The sequence below is a fragment of the Megascapheus bottae genome, chromosome 24, assembly GCF_031878675.1.
Source record: "Megascapheus bottae isolate mThoBot1 chromosome 24, mThoBot2.hap1, whole genome shotgun sequence".
NCBI lineage: Eukaryota > Metazoa > Chordata > Mammalia > Rodentia > Geomyidae > Megascapheus > Megascapheus bottae.
Window position 1 is genome coordinate 4,553,102 of NC_143532.1, and position 20,828 is coordinate 4,573,929.

Consider the following 20,828-nt stretch of genomic DNA (forward strand, 5'->3'; position numbering starts at 1 on the left):
GCGGCCTCCCGGAAGTTCCGGGGTGCGCATGCGCACGCGCGAGCCGGGCAGAAGCCACGGCGCGGCTCTTCCGCCCTCCCTGCGGCGGGCCGCGTGCGGCCGCGGGAGGGAGGGTTCTGGACCCGCGCGGCGGGCGCGGGCTCGTCGGGAGTTAGCGAGGCCGGGACGAGGCTGGGGAGCGCCCGGCCCCGGTCAGGCGCACGGTCGAGTGACCTGCCGCTCGCCCGGTCCCCGCGCCCCGAGGGGCCTGCGCGCTTCCCGCGGCGAGACCGACGGACGCCAGGGCGCAGCCGCGTGTCCACGTGCGACCGGATAGTGTCCACGTGAGGTACGGGGTCGGGGCCGAGGCCCCCGGAGGAGGACGCCGGGCGGGACCGCGCCGCCGGCCTCAGGCGCAGTGCCGCCCCACACAGCTCCCCTCCCTCCTGCTCCTCCCCCTCCTCCCCATCACCTCTGTCTGCCTGTACTATCTCCCTGTCATCTGTGTCTGCATCTCTCATCCATATGTGTCTACCTACATATCTAGCATGTCTGTCTGTCCATGTATCCATCTACCCATCTACCCATCTACCCATCCACCCACCCACCCACCCACCCACCCACCCACCCACCTATCTATCTATCTATCTATCTATCTATCTATCTATCTATCTATCTATCTATCTATCTGTCATCTGCCTGTCTGTCTATGTACCACATACCTACCTATCATGTGTTTGTCCATCTGTACATGTACATGGTTATGCCAGCCCGCCCCCAGGTCACTAGAGTAATCGCCACATCTTAGGCTGTATCACAGCTCTGCATACACCACCCCTCTACACCTGTCAACTCAGTTGATGATTTGTCACTTGGCAGCATTTTTGTTCATTGACCTTTTTCCGTTCTTTTTGCCATCTTTTTGGTCACCAGGTCTTTTTTTTTTTTTTTTTTTTTAATGGGTCATGGGGCTTGAACTCATCCTGGGTGCTGTCCCTGAGCTCTTGAGCTCAAGGCTACTGCCCTACCCTTGAGCCAAGACCCACTTCCTGTTTTCTAGAGGTTAATTAGAGATCAGAGTCTCAGGTCCTTTTGTGACGGGGTTGACTTTGAACCTTGATCCTCAGCTCTCAGCCTCCTGAGTAGCTAGGATGCCAGGCCTGAGCCACCGCCCCAGGCTACCAGGTCTTGAGTTACAGGAAAAACATTGCAAGTGAGAGTTCTGGAGAGTCTACAGATTGCCACAGGTCAAATGTCTGCTGGGAATTTAAAGCCCCGATAGAGAAATCAGAAGCTAAAAACAATTAGGTATGGTTAGAAGTGACTTGTCCCTTTGAAGGGAACTGATAATATTATGCATAGCCTGGGAGGAGGAGGCCAATTTCATAGCAGAACTTTTTTTTCTTCTTTAATGGTTTAAGTCATGTTATGAATTCCTGGGGACTGAAGAGAACACAATGTTGATGACTGAATGTAGACTGTAAGTTTAGGACTACAGTGTAATGAGGTCTTGCAGTGTTGACTTAGTTTGGGCTTCCATTGTCAATGGTACCTGCTTGAATCTACACGTAGCCATTTGCCTTTTCTTTTTTCCCTTTTTTGAGTCAGTGGCAGTGTACCATATCTTGTGTCCATCAACCTTAATGAAGAAACTGATTGCATGTGCATGTGTTGTGAACTCTTTCATTTCTGGCGTGAGGGTGTCAGATTCACTGAAGAGCTGACCGCTGGCTGTGATTAGAGCAAAGCAGGACTCCAGCAGAAAGGCACTGGCAGGAGAACCCAACTGCTAGAAAAAATATGAGGAGGAGCCAGACTGACTGCCAGTTGACAGTCAAGTTTGACTCACTGTGCATGGGAAATCAACGAGGATATGAGCGATTTTGTCTTTATTGATTTTCACTTCTATTTATTTTTTGTAGGTAGCTTTGTTTAATTTTTCTGCCTTTTTGTGGGGACTTTCATGAATATCTAGGACAGGGCTGTATAAAGTGCAGTGTCGACCGGTGCCCTATGCTATATGCCTGTCTATACAGTATGGGTGTGAATGCTCTCTCTACTATCTCCCCACCATCTATCATCCTCTCTTTTGACTCACAATACATGTTAAATAGCTTTGAACATAAAGTACTAATGACTATTACTTTAATATTTGGGGATAACCCCCAAAGTTATGGTATATGTGGAGAAACATTCTATCATTTCTCTGTCATTTTTATCAAAACGAGATGGTTTTCCTCCAGGAGACAACACTTTTGATCTTCAATAGTTTTGGAGTGCTCCCTGGTTAGAATGGAGAAATCCATGTGATTGATTTGCATATTCCCTCAAAAATTTCTGTAGTATCCCACATATCTATTTTTGGTATCCCTGGTGCTTAGCAAATAGTGTGGACTGGAACATTCTTTTTATGGCCATTCTTTTTCTTATAAATCAAGGTGTTTGTCAGTATAAACAAACCTTCTAGTTTTCTGCTGGTTTCACTCCAGAAAATAGAAAATAGTGAATTCTAAAATGCCCCATAATTAGAGTGAGAGGGTCATGGGTGATCCCAGTAAGTATTCCACATACCTGACCTGCTGTCATAGAATTACATAAGTATGTCCATACTCAGCTCTAAGAAGTCAACCATTTTCTTCTCCTGAGGACGGAGTCACTCTAGGGTAGTTCTTTGAAGGACCTGAGTCTAGCATAAATGTTTACAGTTCTCCTTGGTACCAAGTTCTTTCTTGGGACATAGGATTTGCTCTTGCACCTCCCTATGGCTGACATTTCTAGATGCAATCTCATATGTAAACTCTCCAGGCTTCAGTTTCTACATTACTAAAATAAGAATGATCATACCACAGAGTGGGTTGGTGTGAGGTTTCAGTGATACTAAATAGGTGACATGTCTGACTCACACCAGGTGCCTGATATGGATCATTTATTCTTTTAGCAATGTCTCTTGGATATTTTCCTTTCTCCAGTCAGTTTTTTTGTTCTTCCCTCCATTCTTTTCTCTCTTCTCTCTCTTCTCACTTTTCCATGCCCCTTACCTCCCCCCCTCTCTCCCTGTTGCCATTCTTCCTTCCTTCTTAATGCCCTTCTCTTAAACTACCTCTTTTGTATCATCCCCAGTCTCCAGTCCTGGTGAACTTCCTCTCTAATAAACAGCTTTTCTTTTCTCCCCTTAGGCAGTCTGTTACTCACCTTGACCCTTCTAAGTCTCACCCTGTTTTCACATTACCCATTTGCATCTCCAACAGACATTTCCCATCTCATTACATTGCAACCACAGATGTTACCAGTTTCTCAGGGTTGAGAGAAAACTAAATATTTCCTGGGCTAACCATTTTGTGCAAAGAAAGAGAAAAGAAGGTGTGAAGGGAGCCATCAACCCCAGGTACTATGTAACCCGTTTTTCCTCTGGGAATCCAGTGTCAAGGTCTGTAACCTATATTTTCAAGATTTCTGATAAGGTTAGTTTAAAATTTAATTATGACACTAAAAGCACAACACACAAAAATCCCACAAAGCATAACAGCAAACCACAAAACATAACACCCAGCTAGGTTTAAAGAAATGAACCTCTGCCTACCTCCTAGACACTTTCACGTGTGGCCAATCTTAGTCACTGCATCAGTTCTTCACTAGGTTATTTATCTGACGTCTAGTAGCATTACTTAGATTACCTTATTTAAAATTCTATCTTTAAGTTCACTTTTTGGTAGATGTTATATATAGGTTGGATGCAGTTGTAATTCTTCATTTTTCACTGCTGTATAATAGTTCTAAGCAATGATTTTAAGTTATTCATACCTTTACTATTGAGAAATGTTTTGGATTCATCTTAGATTTTACTATTATGAATAAAGGACCGTGAAGCTTCTTCACATAACACCAGGTATATATGTGCATGAATTTATTCTGGGTATATTTAGATTGATGAAACATTTCCAAAATACTTGTGCCAGTGTATGCTACAGCAGTGTAAGAGAATTACTTTTGGTTTTTCAGCTTGTTAAATAGTTGATATTTGTTGGTCTTTTCAATTTTTAGCCATTTTGGTATGTCTATTGTCATGTCTCCCTGCGGTTTTAAAATTTGTGTTTGCTTGGTTATTGATCACATCAGGCACATTTTCCATATTATTTGTTTACTAAATTTTGAATGTGTGCATGGGTGGATGCACCTCTGTGCTATCTATTTACTAGTTATATTCATATATTTATATATATTCATATATTTATATATATACACATAGCTGTATATCTGTATGACATGTAGGTATTGTACATCTACTCCATGGACAGTGTTGTTTTCTTTCAATTGTGTCTTTGAAGAATGGAATTTCTTATTTATTCTAGGAATCAATATTACTTTCTTTCATGAGGTTACTATATTGTGTCTTGTTTAGGAATCTTTCCTTATCTCAGGGCCATAAAGACATTTCATTTATTTTCTCATAAACATCAAATTGACACAGTATGTTGCTGGGTTTTGTGCTTCATAACCAGAGAAACACAAACTTAAAAACCACAGGGAAATGTGACAAAACACATACCAAAGTAACTAAAATTGAAAAGCCTAACAATATCAACTAATGAAAAAGCTGCAGACATGAAAAGGGTCAATTAATTTCCCACTTCTGTCTTCCACATGCATGTCTTCTTGCCTTTCTGTCTTTTGCCAGAAGAGATGGTGCAGAGTGAAGGTCCTTCCCACATGATGGTGCCCCGATACTGAATTTCTTGGCCTTCTAAAACTGTAAGCAATAATTTGTTCTTTCTCTAAATTAACTATTCTATGGTATTCTGTTATAGTAACATAAATTGGACTCATATAACCAGGCACTGGAAAGACTGTCTCTACTGTTCTGAAGGGCCATATCTGACATATATGAAGTTTTCATGCATGTGTGTCTCTTTTTCTTTTAGTTTTACTTTTTATTGTTAATATAAAGGTGATGTACAGTGGGGTTACAGTTGCATAAGTCGGGTAATGAATACATTTCTTTTTGGACAATATCACTTTCTCTCCCATCCCCACCCTAATGCGCTTCTCTTTTAAATATACAATATCTCAGATTTTCAGAACACAACTAAACGATTATGAGAAGGGAATTAATAGCATTAGCTGTTAGAAATGATAACTCTTAAGTAAATCTGTACTGTCATTTCAAAATAAATTCTATTGATAAGTTAACATCATTCTCTGTGGCTGCACTGAAAAATCCCACCAAACCTTTAAGGAAGTATTTATACCATTTTATGCCATCTCTGTTTTTTTTCTTTATCATCCTTTTATTTATTTATTTTTAAAAGTAATTTTATTTTTATTATTAAGAGAAAGGCTCCAATTTCATCAGTCAAGTAATGAGTATACTTCCTTTTTTAAAAAATCTTGGACAATGTCAGCCCTTCCTTTTAATGCTGTGATAATGTTAACTTTGCCCTGGTACCAACAACCTGGGTGACAGGAATATGTCTAATATCCCTGCTGTGAGCTGAAGGCAGGTACATTCTGGCTTGCCCGAGGTCACTTTTGGCCATACCACTTTGTGAGTCCTCTTTTTTTTTTATTGACCCAACTCATGGGGTTCCCCTGGCCCTGCTACTCCCAGACCATGCTTCTGTTAGTAAGTTCCCCAGTAGCTCCTGAACCTGTCTGTGTTCTTCTGTCTCATGGCACCTTGTGAACAATTTCATATCATGGGAGCCGCTTGGTCCTGAACAAGCACATAAAAATATAAATAAGCATATAAAATATGCTCAGCATCATTAATTATTAGAGGAATGCAACTTAAAGCCATAATGAGACATACTTATACAAGTATGGCTAAAATGAAAGACAATAATAACCCCAAATTCTTGGAAGAATGCAGAGAAAATGAATCATTTCCTGGTATTTCATTCTGTGAATTTATCTTGCTTGGAGTTCATTGTAATTCTTGAAACTGTTTTACTGTCTTCTGTCATCCTCCCATCAATTCTATAATTTAAAAAATGTTTTTTAAAGAATGAGTAAATAGGGGCCAGGAGTTTGGCCTAGTGGTGGAGAGCTTGCCTAGCATGGACAAGATCCATGGTTCCATTCCTCGATTCTAAGAGAATTCTAAGAGAATTGATGTAGACACATTTATGTACATTGTGCATTGAATTTCCATTTACACAGTCATAATTATGGAAACAAAACAGAACAACTATATATGCTGTTTTTCCTGTATTATACTCAAAATGATCTTTGTCTCACCTGGATATCCAAGATCCTTTTGTGTAAATTTTATTTTGTAGTTAAAGTAAACATGTATTAGGATGAGGCAGTTAACGGTTGTCATCAGACTTTTAAAAACTTAAGATATTGGGTATTGGGTCAGTTGTTTATTAACATTTAATTCTCTTGTATTTTTTAATTTTTGTCAACTGAATGTAGCCTTGTAACACTTCCAGGTGTGCTGTCTCAATTTCCTTTACCACAGTCTTTTGAACTTGTCAACTTTAGCTGCATTTCGCAGATGATGTCCCTGAGACAAATAAATTAAATGAAGAACAAGCAAGCATACCAGGGTGGGAGATCTCACTTTCTCCCACAGTAAAATGTTACACAAAGTGCCTTCTATATCTGAGTACCCAGTATATATCCTTCTGATTCTGTAGATGGCCCTAGGCTGTTCTAGTTCTAGAATGACCCTTCCATGGACAAGAGGGAGGCTGACCAGGACTCCCTCATACTATCTGGGCAATTATGCCAGCTTACATAAGAGAGGAGAAGGAGGAACTTGTTGCATTCATGGCAGCAAGGGTGCTGCTTCAACACAGCACACCAAGTTTCCCAGATGCTTCCCTCTGGAAGTGTATTATTTGACTGCTAGTAGCTGACCAGGGGAATAGGATGAGTTGCTTGTAGATTCTATACTGAGTATGGAAATGGTGAAAAGATAGCTAAGCAAAATTGCTGAGAGTGGAATTGTGACCACCTCTTCTGGTCACTTTGAGGATTAGGAGAACAAGGTGAGACATATGGAAATGACCAAGGCCCATGTTTGGAAGGCACAGAAATGGAGGCTGACATGGAGCATCAGAGCTGCTCCCAAAACACTATATACCTTCATAGGACAACCATTCTGCAGGAATGTTGATGGGGCAGAGTCAGAACCAGGGCAATAGAAGCAGCTCCTAGTGGAGGATGATTAATAAACAAGTAGTTACAAAACTTCACATCAGGTTTTATCAGGAGGAAGTAGAGTTTTTCAAAGTTGTCGCAACCCAGCATGGGAAGCAGTTTTTGAACTAGGCACAGCTCTCCAAGGAAGCACTCAAGGAAGATCACATACTAGTCAGGGGGTAAACTGAGGAATAACATGCAGGGAAATAGAGATGGTTCAAAAGAACCTGAGTTACTTGGTATAAATTTAACTATGGTTTTAGCACACTGAATGACATTTCTATAGGCAAGACAAGTGGTACTGTGGTAAACTAGGCAAGGATGCACTGCTCGAAATTTATAGTCCCTCCCTCCAATTGGAATGCTCAGGTAGGAACCTGAGTACAGATTAAGACCCACTTCACTGAATCACTTGCCTGGAAGTGGGACTCAGTGCTTCCATGGAGGCAGACCGCGCCCTCTGGTGGAAATGCAATGAACATCCTCTTGTGCCTTACTGACCCCTTACAGAGCAAGCATTTTTGGCAATTACCTGTGAATTATAGTTAGCAAAGTCATCTGAAATTCTAAACCCAGATTAACACAATGGCAGAGCTACTTTCTATGAAAAGCTGGATAATTCTATTACCTACATTTTAATCCACAATATGTATAAGGAAGTTTTCAGATTAAGATAAATGGCAAAAAGGGGAAATAGTTATTTCTCTTCATCTCCACTCCTAGAACAGTGATTTTGTTTTGGATAGTAAAGTGAGTTAGTAACTGGACCTGCTGGTGTAAACATTCTCCACAGAGAAAGTTCATTTCTTCTCAATTCCTTAACATACTCATCGAAGAATGAGTGACTTTGACCTATTGTGAAACATCTGGTCTTCCCAGTTGCTCTTGTGTCTGTTCAGAACAAAATGAGAAGCTGTGCATGAGGGATGAGTCAGCCCTATTGCAGAGTATACCAGATCACCACCCCTTCCAGGAGATGAATTGCCATCCTTTGCACAAATGTGCTGTGTCTTGAGGTCATTCAGTTTAAGTTGAGATGCTTCAAAAGGCACAAGGTGTTGAAAGAAGGAAGATGCTCTAAGCCAGAAGAGGGCAAGTTGGGAAAGAAAACCTGTGTTGCTCCCAGAATCCCCTAGGTGGTGCTGCTGTGACAGTTATTGGAGTGATTTTTTTTCTTTTAGCACAATTATCACACCAGATATTTAAGTGTTTTATATTTACAGTTAATTGTTAATATGATATTATTGATAATTTATACACCACATTTACATTAAAGATAGTCTGCAGTCACAAGTTGCACAACAAAGCGATTTCAAGGTTTAGAATACTTGCACTTCCTGGTTAGTAGTTAACTGTATTAAATCACTTGTGGGTAAAGTTTGCCACATACATAAAAATCTACTCTATGATGAACATTTCTTACCTGTACCTGAGTGAGGCAAAGCAGTGCTCTGTTCATAGGTGCCAGATTAATTTTATCAAAGAAACTGGTACTTTTTTGCTTTTCTCCTTTAACTTCTTATTGGGGATTAGGTAAATAACTACATTAAATATTTAGAAATCCTCAATCAGAGCTTGCTGCTTATCTTTGCTAATGAAAAGGTTTAGAGCCATTTTTTCTTTATTCCTGAGAAAGACCTGAGGATATGTGTGTGTGTGTGCGTGCGCGCGCGTGCGTGTGCATGCGCCTACCATTAGCATTTCTTTATTTTGAAGCAAATTGTTTTTTGAGCTTGGATTCATTGAAATGCAGGGGTGGTGTGAAAATTGTGTTTGATAATTGTCCCAATGTTAATCAAGATTTTATTAAAATCAATATTTGATATTCTGCTCGATTTAATTAAATTAAGCCACAGAGAAATGAGCAGTAAATGAGTTTGAAAATCAATCACAGAATAAGGTATGTTTCTTTCAATTAGTGGAATATCTGGAATGTTGGGTGAGGCAAGTACTGATGAGGAAAGAGAAAAACAAACAAGATCACACTTTTGTTTATATAAGATGAGCACATTCTTCCTGCCAGGCACTCAGGAAACATAGTCTATGTGCATCTTCATTTCTTCTGGAATGAAAGGCCTGTTTCCTCAGTTTATTATTCAGGCCCACGTGGGAGCCATGATGACGGTGTAGTCTCTCTGTTGGTAAATGGCAGGCCTAAATTTCAGTGCAATGTCCAAATGTTTTTTCTCTTCTACTACTTCAAGTTGCTCACAAATAGAAAGGACAAGCACAGGGTATGTTTATTTTAGAGAGGGCCACAGGTAATAATTTCCTTCCTAAAAGAAGTATAGTTGTCATGGGCAAGTAATTAGGAATGGGACCCACATTAAAAAGCATGAGAATTACTGAGCAGGATGGTTCATGCTGGTAATTCCAGCTTTCTAGAGGTGGAGGCAGGAGGATCTAGAGACTGAGGCTATCCTGGGCAAAATAGGGAGAGTCTTTCTCAAACAAACAAAGGAAAATGCCATAGTTGACGTGGCAAGTCTGAGTCCCAAAGGTAGACACAGAATATAGTTCTTTTCTATGTAATTTATGTTCATTGAGTAGCAAAGGGTAATAGTGTTATTAATAAAGTGTTCTAATGAGGGTTAGCTAACTGTGGTAGGATTAGAATACAATTCAGTACCTAATAAGCGAGAAAACTAAATTTAATATGTATGTTAATTCCTTTAGTCATGAATATTTATTGTAGGGCTACTGTGTACCAGTTGTTGTTTTAGGTCATGAAGATAAAGTTAAGTCAGAGCAACTCCTGGAATTATAGGAACAAGTTTTAGTTTGAGAAGTTGAAAAGGCAGTCCGGTTGTGATTAGGGGACTGTGTTTTGGATATGATGTTGTGAAGAACTGACGTTCTGACTAATATTGTTAGTTTTAGCATTGGATATGAGTGCTCCCGTCTTCTGGTTAACTGTCCATAGATGGAAGGATACTCCTTAGTCTTGATGAGTCATTTTATCACATTGAGACAACATTTATTCGTTCATTAACTTATTCATGTTACCAAAATATGCTTGTAATATACTTACGTTCCGGTATGTACTAAAGATATGAAAATGACATTGAAAAGTAGAGGAATGATTAGCTGTAGGTAAGTGATCAGAATCTCCCTAAGAGACCAGTAAAGGAGTGGACATGGACCAGATCCCTTTGTGAATTGCATTTGCATGCAGTACTTGCTGAGATTTGCACACACTCCGTTGGTTGATCTTTAGTAATTTTCAAACCACCATGATACAGTATCCCAGTGTCCAAACACATCATGGTCAAGAAGCAAGCAACTCACTGACCTGTTGGAAGAACTTACCTGGGGAGAGTATTCTCTTAAACTAAAAGAGGTGCTACCATGGTTCATTGTAGAAAGATCCAAATGGCACTCTTAGGTGTTCAGTCCACAGAACTTCATTTCCACACACGGTTTCTCTGTCTGCAGCTGACAGTGTGCTGCTTTTCCCTCACCGCAGTATTTTTTGATCCCTTATCTAGACTTATCTTTAAATAATCAGCAAGATTTAAGGTTGTCAAACAAATCCTAAACTGCTCTGACCTCAGGAAAAATAACTGCCATATTATGTTAAGAACACGTAGATGTGCATTCCTGGTATTGTTTGAATGGGAACTATGAAGGAAAACACCCCAAGCGTGTGGAGGTTGCGATTTCTGACCAAGTTGGAACTGGGAAATACCAGCTACCTCAAAGAAAATCTTATTTTGCCACCAGACAGTCTTGGCCTAAGTATGGCTCTGCATTTATGTGTATCTACCACTTGCAGACCCAGACCACTTGCCTGTCATTTATTATCATTCACAAGGTGGTGTTAGATGCTCAGCTTTTAAAAGAACTGGCTTTTCAGCAGTATTTTTACCCTTGAGAGTATACATGAAGAGCTCTATGTTGTATATTAATCAGAGCTTTCACGACTTGCTTGGAATGGTATTAGAAATGTGTCTGGGAGTAAGGTGGATGAACTATGCTCTAAGTGTGCTTTATTATTTATTACTCAGGAGTCATTCCATCTCAGACATAGGCTGAAATAAAAGACACCAAATATCTAGCTCTACTGGCTTGGTGTTCTTCCTCCCTCCTCCCCGAGTACTCTCAAAGGAGTCTAGGATTTGATTCCTCTTAGGAGCAAGTTTGTAAGTAAAATGAGACTAAAATTAGTGATTTAAACATCTGCCTCTTTGTGTGGATGTGTAAATGTCAGAGTATATGTTTTGCACTTAGCAAACATACCTAGAGAGGCTGTTCCTCCTAGAAATGCCACCCCCCACCCTCTGCCCTGCCTTTTCTCAGATGGCAGTCTCTTATACATCTTATAAAACCTGGCTCAAATGTCACTCCCTCGTCTGCTCTCCTTGGTTGTCCCAGGAAGTTAGTTGTTCACCTCTCTGTGCTCTTGCCACGTCTCCATAGATCTCTATCATGTGCATTTTCCATGAGGCACTACTACCCCAAAAGGGTGAAATTAGCACTTGGGGACAGAAGAAAGAATTTTATGTATCAACTACAAATATATGTATCTATATACACATATGTTAAGAAAAATGTATTCTAAAATGTTCCATTTTAGGATGTCAGTAATGAGAACAGGGTGAGAAATGCTGCTTTGAATTTTTTTTTTTTAACAATTGCCTCTGTGTGAAAATAGTTAGCATTAGTCTGCGTATCCCTCACAAATTTGAAACTAAGCTTTTGAAGCTGTAGCTCTAGTGCAGTACTTGGCACAGTAGTGTGGACATGCACTAGTTTCTTGGAGGAGTAAATGATGATGCTTCCTTCCAAGTGAGAAGGCTACACACCAGAAATTTCTGCAGAAGTCCTAAATATTATTTCTAAGATCTTCCTCCAGAAATTCTACTCTCCCACCTGAGGATCAGGCCATTTTATAATGGGAATAATTATTCCTGTTTAAGGTTTACTTCTCTATTGAAAATGTGTCCATTTATAAGAACAAAATCCTTAACCATAGAGGCTAAAAACACATCTGTTGACATTTTCCAGCCTGGTCAGACCACAGGACACTGGTTTACATTCAGTGTCATTTTCTAGGGAAAATATTGGCAGGCCTGAACATTTCCAGAAAAGTTCAACAGTGTGAGCTTTTCTCCTTTTTGAGAACATGAAACTGAAGGGCAGAATGAGCATGGCAGGCAGTGTGGTCTGGCTTAACCCTAGGAATGCCCTGGCAGCATTTCTTGGGCAGAATGGACAAACATGAATGGTTTTGTAACAGAATGAATATCTAGGGGCTGCTTAACCAAGGGTGATTTCTAGCCATGTGGCATGAGCTCTTTAGTCTTGTCCTGGAAGGAATCATGTTAGAGATTTGACTGACAGTGTGGGAGGCATACCTATCAAATCTATAGATCGCACATAGTACAGAGGACTAAAAATCACAAGAAAGATACTTCTTTAAGAACTTTCAAGTGAATCAGAGCAGAACTTCTCAGTCCTTTCAGATGCAACTTCCACTTTATAGAAAATACTTTGTAATGCCACTTTTCCTGTTGTGAAATCAACATCCCAGACAATATAAGCGCTCTCTCTCTCCACATAATTTCCAGACATTAGCATGATGCTGTGAATGTAATATAAAGAAGAAATAAAAAGGATGAAAAATAAAATTATACTGGGAAGCATAATGAAGTGCAATCAATCCTGTGCAGTGCTTTTGAAGATGCAAATTTGTTCCAGCACAATTGATATATTAGGGAACAATTTGAGCATTTGTGTTGATTATGCATTATTTCCACGTGTGAGAAACACAAGGTGAACATAGAAGACTGTACACAGCTGAGCTCATCTCACAGAACATACTAAACTTTATTTGCACAGAACTCAGATATACACTCCCCACTTCAGTTCTGCACATGCGAAAAGCCATATGCACACCTGGTGTGATTATTTCCTTTTCAGTCTGACAGCCCTTCCTTTTCTCCTTCTCAATAACACAAGTGCTAACCTTCCGATTGCCCATGTATACCTAAAGCAAACATCAGTCCCTTTTCAAGACTTATATATAAACCATTTACCATTTACAAGGTAATGCTTTTTGGGGGGGGCTTGAACTCAGGGTGTTTCTGAGATTTTTATTCATTTAGAGTTAATACCTGGCAGAGCTAGGGTCTACGCAAGGACTTGGATTTAAAGACCATGAGCCTAGATACTAGCTAAGGGATGTTGGGAAAACTTTCTGACTTTTGACTTGCAAGGCATTAGGAAGGTCAAATCCTCCTCCCAATTCTAGGTGATGCCATTGGGGTGACCACTGAGTCAGAAAGGTCTTAATCTTGACCTGATATGGCATTTTTCACTTCCTCTGTGGCCTTTTCCTGTCAAAAATGTGTGAAATTCTTTTGTCAGTGATAGCATTTGAATTCATTTTATGCATTCACAGCTTTCTCCACTCTTGCCTGATTCTGCATCTGGGAGCACTGTGATCTCCAAGGCCAATAAAGTTGAGAGCCCTTTTCCTAGGGGAATAATTTTCCATCAGTAGTCTCCAAATTAGCTCCACCCTTTATAACACTGAAGCCATTCTCTTGAAGGGACATATTCAGAAAAGAGGAAATAAATTAACTATCTGGTTTCACTTCCCCCTTTGACCTGGGAGATTTATATTCACTTCTTTAGGCCACCCATGATTCTCAAACTACTCCCCTCTCCTTCCTGTGAAGAATCCAGAAATTAATAGCTCTTTTGACTCTACATGACCAAATAAATACTTGAATTATATGGTAAGTAGGAAGACATTGAGAATGCTAAGTCAAAGGTAATATAGGTCATTATTACTGTACATAGGAGACTCAGAGAGACAAAATATCTCTCAACTTCAGAGTAGCTAGAATACTTATGATGAGCCACACATTTTATTTGGTTGCACAAGTTATTTTCTTCAGTTTCCATAAGAAATGTCTGAAGGAGAATTGTTATTCCCATTGTGCACATGAGTATATTGCGGCTAGCAGAGGCCAAGTGATATTTTCAAGGAGTATAGTCAAAACCCAAGCTATCTGACTGTATATCCTATAGTTTAGACACTAACGATGCATCTAGATTCAACAATGGGACATGTTTAATTTGGAATTCCATAATTGTTCTTCTCTAACTGCAATTGATACCATATAGGAAACATAGTGAGTTTGGAGGCTTTCTTACTGACCCTAATACTGGCCAAATGTTACCTGACTCTAATCATAGAAACACAGACATAGAAACACAGTATATAAATATCTCCATGTTTCAGTTCAAGGTGTGGCATCAGGCAGTATACAAGCAGTAGCCAAAGAAAAACACTTGCGTTTGAGTGTTAAACCAACTTTGCAAGGTATAAAAAAATAATATTGCAGAATGAAATGTTAGATACAAGATGTCAGCTATAATTTCAAGAAAATGTTGATTGCATGCTTTAGGAACTATTTCACAAAGCTTTGCTCCAGTACAGATTTTCCTTGTAAGGTAGTATGAAAAAAGAGATATTTTTATTTTTACTCATGTTTATTGTTTCCTTGTCAGCAGCTGTGCCAGTGTGGTGTTGATTATGCAGAGAAGAATTATTTTGATTATTGACAGTTGGCTTTATTCTCATAATTTGGAGTTCTTCATCTCTGAATTATTTCCTCACCTCCTCTCTGTCTGCACATGAAGAAAAATCTAAACACACTTACTAGGATCCTTACCCAAGGCAGCTGTTAGCAAGAACACAGTTGAAAGTTCAGATGCAATTTAATATTAAACTTTCCCTGATGCTCATTCCTTTTTCTAAGCATCATTTCAGTAGAGTGGTTTGTCCCTGGTGTGTAGTTTGTCTTGAGTTCCTGAAAAGAAAATGTCACTCACTTTTTCAGGGGTCTCTTTCTTTGTATCCTTCTAGGTGACAAGGCACCCAGCAACTGGTGTTTAAAAGTGTATGTCAGTGGATTATCAGTCAATGTTGTCCTGCCTGTGTTACTTCCTGTATAGTTTGTTAGAAAAAACAAAAGTGACCCACCATGTGACTTCAGGTGGTAGAGATAACAGGTGCCTTTGACATTCTGTCTTGCTTCCTCTCCCTTTACTTGATTTTTGCTGTAGGAAAGACATATCCCTAAGTGACAGAAGCACATCTCAAGCTTTCTCTTCACTTTGAAAAGCCTCAGTTCAGAGTATCTGATGCCAGGAGCCATCTCCTTTTACTTCCAAGCAGGAGAGGAGCTGGGGATACTCTGTGTTCTACTTAAGCTCAGTCTTCCCTGAAGCTGGATAACTCATGTTCAGGCCTCTTGATGATTCTTCATGTAAGATAAAGTGATACTTGAAGTGAAATCATCTGACGAGTCTGAGCTTTATTTTTATCTATAGCCTTCATAGAAGGATTTGGATGTTGGTGAGAACTTAGGTACATTTTCCCAATTCTTCATTGTCTAATATATTCACTGAAGGCACAAGTATTTCCTAAGAGCACTCTTCTAATAGGTCCCTATGTCAGCTTTAGAGCAGGGTTGGCTCTCAGTAGGAGAGTCTGCCCACTGACAAGGAAGGCATATGATTTTCAGGTGGTGAGAGTGTCCTTCAACTGGCAGCCACTAGGAAATTGAGACCATAGTCTAGTGTATCTGTGTAAAAGCAGAGGTAAGAAAAATACTTTGCCTTTGCTATTATGGTGATCAGGCCAAAACATGAATGCAGAAGGGAGTTTAAGGACAGCCCTCCCGGGGAGGAAGGTCTGTAGTCACGAGGATGAGAAACTGGACTGATTCTGCTGTTTCCAGTGTTGAGTAAGCACACCCTCAACTCATAGCCACCTGGATTTCAAACTGGTCTCTTTAAGAATGCATTTCTACTTTCTACTCTTCTGGTTGAATGATACATTTTGAATTGCTTAAGGTGAGGGAGTTGTGTCTCTCAGGGTTCTTGATAGTACATATCTCTAGAGAATAGGGAATAAAATGATTTTCATTTTTCAGGGGGGGGGCTGGACACCTGTGCAAGAACAAAAGAGTATGACATCAGGCAGGAGCATAGTTAAGTTCATCCCAGAACCACTCATGGCTACTGCTGCTGCTTCCCCTTCCTCAGAGAGCATGAGGCCATCACCTGCGGTACTGTTTCCATTGAACCTGGTAGCTGTTACTTTCATCATCACTGTATCTCTTGCTGTTGCCGGAAAATGATGTGGATGCATACACAACTGCCAAACAAATTCATAGCGACTCTTCCTAGACATTAAGACAAGCTCTGGGTTCAAATTCCAGTAAAGGAAGGACTGATCAAGTTTAGGTCCCATGACTGTGCTTCATTTTCAATGAAATCTAGGAAAGCAAATGACTGTAATGAGAGGATCAACTAGGTAGGGAAATTCTTCAGTTGTACAATGGGTATGCAGACTTGTCCACTGTCAGAGTGGGTAGAAGTAGTTTGGATGAAAGCTCAAGTAGTAGTCTTCACTCTTAAGACCTTATATAGCTGAGACACTGAATGCTGAAGTGCTTGAGCAATTAACTGTGCAGAATCAGCTGTATGAATTCTAAAGAATATACTATAGTAGAAAAATATTGAAGAAATGGGTAAATGGTTCTCCAGGCATTTCCATTTTTCTCTTGTTGGTTTGGGACCTATTATCTAATCTCCTTCTGGAAATGTACCTAAAAAGGATGTTTGTTAGATTTACAAATGAAAGTATTGGACATTCAGTTAAATTTGAATTCCAAGCATGCAACAGAATTTATTTTTAGGATAAGTATGTCTGAATTTTGCACAAGACACACCCATACCAAGCATTATTTGTGATCATCTGAAATTCAAGTTTAATTGGGAATTCTGTGTTATTTGGGGGAACTGTACTTGGAAGAACCTTAATTCTGGCCCTGCTGAAGAGGCCCAGAACCAGTAAGCTGAAGTCAGTTTCTTACTGAGAGTCTTCTCAGTAGGTGATGGAATGTTCTGGTTGTTTTTTTTTTTTTTTAAAGGTTACATATACTTTATGGGCAAGCAAGTCCAATACTGGAGAACAAAGAAGAGTCAAACAGAGCTGCACATATAGGGAAAGTAAGTATGGGGAGGTTTTTGAACAACTGAATATCTGTGAAAAGCAAGATCACTTCAGCTTTCAAAATCTCTTAATTGACGGTCAAAATCAGCTTGCCATATAGGGTTAAAACATTTTTATTTAATATTAACATTTGGCAGATCAAGGATGATATTTTATTTTTACCTAAATGTACTGTTATCAAGACCTTTATTATTGTTTTTATTATTATTATTGCCAGTCCTGGGGCTTGAACTCATGGCCTGTGCACTGTCCTTGGGCTTTCTCAAGGTTAAATCTCTACCACTAAAGCCACAGCACCACTTTCAGCTTTTTCTGTGTATGTGGTTCCAAGGAATTAAACCTAGGCCTTCCTGCATACCAGGTAAGCATTCTACCACTAGGCCATACTCCTGGCCCAAGACTTTTATTTTGATCATTGACTTTTCTGGTGTGTCTTAATTTTTTTACTCCTGTGCTAGTCCTGCCTGTTGAACTTAATAGAGGCCCTTCTGGGAGCTAATGTCCATTATTTGTGCCTTGGGGGGGGGGCATTGTTACCTGAGTAAGGTAACTCTACTTTGGAGCATGCTGTCTTAGCCCTTACCTTGTCAGAATCTCTGAAAGAAATTGTCATCATCTCTTTTCTAGTTGTATCTGTAGGTATCTCTTTGCAGTGGCTTATGATCTTACCCTTATAAGTAATGCAAAGAGAAAAATAGTTCCCATTTCACAGAGTTATTTTGTAAGGGTTTAGTGCAACTACTCTTGAAAGCACATTATTCTTATACTGCTAAGTGGGAAATAACAAATACATGTTATAATAGTAGTACTCAACATTTATCTAATTTTATGCTCCAAATAACTGTGTGTCATGAATACTATTTTTATCCTCATTCACAGATTGCAAAGTGGGGCACAGAATGAGGGAGTGGTATACGTGATATAACTCAACTAGTGGTTAATGAAGAAGTCAGACTTCCTAAGTCTAATTTCAGTCCTAGCCCCAAACAACATACCAGAACCTTGAAGAGAATAAAGAGACCTAGCATGTAGAGTGGATAATTCTAGACCCTTCTAGGATCTGAAGTATATTTAGTTTTGCTCCTGACCCTATAGTGAACCATTATATATGGAATAAATCTGTTTATATTTTTACTCTTTTGATTGATCTTCAGATTTAATGTGTCTAAAGATCCAAAACAACCACAACTAAGTATTAATTTAACTAACTTATTAAACATTGAATGTGGAATTATGATTATGGGAAATACTTTCTCCTGTTGCTTTTAGAATGCTAGATTACAGTGTAGGAAAAAATGACTAAAATTAATTTAGGGCCCTACCTGTGAATAAAATGTGGGGAGGATCATAGGAGTCATTGGGATCTTCAAGTTGGCAATTGATCACCTCCTGAGAAGGCACGAGGCTATTCCTAAAGTACCCAGCAGATTTACCTGGAAATAATTGGTATTATCAGGGAGTTAAGGAGAACTTCAGGGTTCAGTCACCACTTCTTTCACTAACAATCTGTCGTGTCATATTTATTACCAGTGCAAATCCTATAGTAATTAAGATGAATTTCCATTTGTATGTGAAAGCCAAGAACCACCAACCATCAAAAAAGAGACCAAGAATGCCTTCTTTCAGATTTCTCAACCATCCCTTTTTGCTGTTGGCTATAATATGTGTCTTGACATCTTTTTATTTGTTTTTCCTCTGAGAGTCAGTTATCCTGGAAATAAAATATATTCTCTTGAGGCAGTTTAGTGTTGTGCTTTAGGTCATGGGCTTTATAAAGAACAGAGTATGAATGTCAGCTCTTGGATTCCTGTTATATAAACTTGGACATATTCCTCAAGCCTAGGCATCTAGATAATAAGCTATCTCCTTTATATTCTTGAGAGAATAACATGAATTAACACATGTAAAGTGCTAGGACCATGTCTTACTATAAGTAATCTAAAAATGTTAATTGTTAGTGGGGGAAAAGAGGTAATATAATGCTTTTAGGAATATTTTGAAAATTACCTGAGATTCTTATAAAGCATTTCAGTCACTTTTCAGCACACAGTTAACATTGAAGGAATATTTGTTACTGACCCAGTTTTTTCTTTTTACGTGCTATTTGGAAAATGTGGATGATGCAGTTAACCTAGTATAGTTTAGAGACTGAGATACGCTAGGTGAAAATGTTACACGGGCTTAGTGTGGACTAAGAACTGAGTAGTTGGTGATGGCAGAGGATGAGTGCTGTGCTTTCATATCACTTTATTTTGCACATTCTGGCCTAGGGCTGGACATCCAATAAATAATCGTGGTATTAATTAGATTCTATTTCATCACAAAGGAAAAAGATTTTGCAAGGAATTCTTTGCTCCTTTTTAATCTGATGATGCTTTAAAAATGAGGAATAAAATAAACTCAAGAGGACAGAATGTTCCCAAACTGTGAGATCATCACCATTGCCCCTACATTAGAAAGGTCTTTATGGTTCACCGAGAACGTTCACATCCATTATGTCATTCAACATACAGGGAGAATAAAAGGCAAGAAATGTCTTTAGGGTCAGGCTGGACATGGAGCTCAGTTTCTTACAAATGATTTAAAACCCACTCTGTCTGGCTGCAGATATTGCTTATAGAAACTTCAGCCACAAAAATGCTACCCAGCTTGATTTAGCTTAAAGAAACCTTTTGTGACCTTATAAACAAACATAGCCCAGTGGGAGCCCAAGTGGAATTTCAGAATTTTGAAGATGAGCTGAGAGAATTTGCCCAGAAAGGGGATATGTTAAAACAATCTCTACCAAAGGAGTGAAAACAATAAAGAGATGGACTCAGAAAAGAAAAAAAAAGGCCAGTGCCACTTATTGGGGAGCAGTAAGCCCCATGCTCATTATAACTTGACTGCCTAGCAATAATGTTTGGGAACACTGCAATCTCAAGAGCAGGCTTGTAATGATGTTCATCTGCTCATATGGATAGAAGCCCTTACATAAACCCACTGCTCGTGGAAAAAGCTTTTTATCCTTAAAGTATACTATCAGAGTGGGACCGAGCAAGACTGATTAAAAGACGTTTTTATAAATACAAGTATCAACTTTTAAATTCCCATCCTCTGATTTGTTTTTTCCTGCATGCATGGGTGGACATATTCTTGACTTTATTTCATGAGTGCATGGCTAGATCAGTTGACTTGAGTAATTGAAAGAGGAGACAAGAGCTATATCGGTCAAGAACCAGCAAGAAACAGATGATTCAAATGGAGGGGCAAATGATTTGGGTGGGAGGACTTTACTCAGACTGTATTTTAATCTGCCCTTGTACCAGGATTGTGAAAATGGATGAGGATAGTGAGTGAGAGCCCTAACAGAGTAGCATTAATAAGATATTTTAACCCTTGGTGTATATATAGCAGTATGGGAACACAGCAAGAAATGAGCAGGTGCAGGGGGAACATCTGGAAGGAGATTTATCCATGGAGAGATCCAGGTGTCACTACAGGTATTACAAAGCAAGGAAGTAATTCTTGGACTTTTCTTTCCTTCACACTGTAATTTCCTTTGGGTACTTTTCTTGGGTCAAGGCCAACTGGATGTAGCCAGCAAAGGATCCTGAGAGATGCCATTTGCATAGAACAGGGTGGGAAAATTGTAAAGGATGAGTCTTGGTGGTGGCAGATAGAGACA

At 39.5% G+C, this 20,828-nt stretch overlaps 1 long non-coding RNA gene across 1 annotated transcript; it reads left to right on the forward strand.

The window, feature by feature from the left end:
* The first annotated feature begins 148 nt into the window (after positions 1-148).
* On the forward strand, positions 149-18,863 carry LOC150046829 (uncharacterized). Its single transcript, XR_016539533.1, has 4 exons — positions 149-328; positions 4,655-4,728; positions 17,079-17,157; positions 18,692-18,863. It is a non-coding gene; the product is annotated as an uncharacterized LOC150046829 (long non-coding RNA).
* Positions 18,864-20,828: the final 1,965 nt, after the last annotated feature.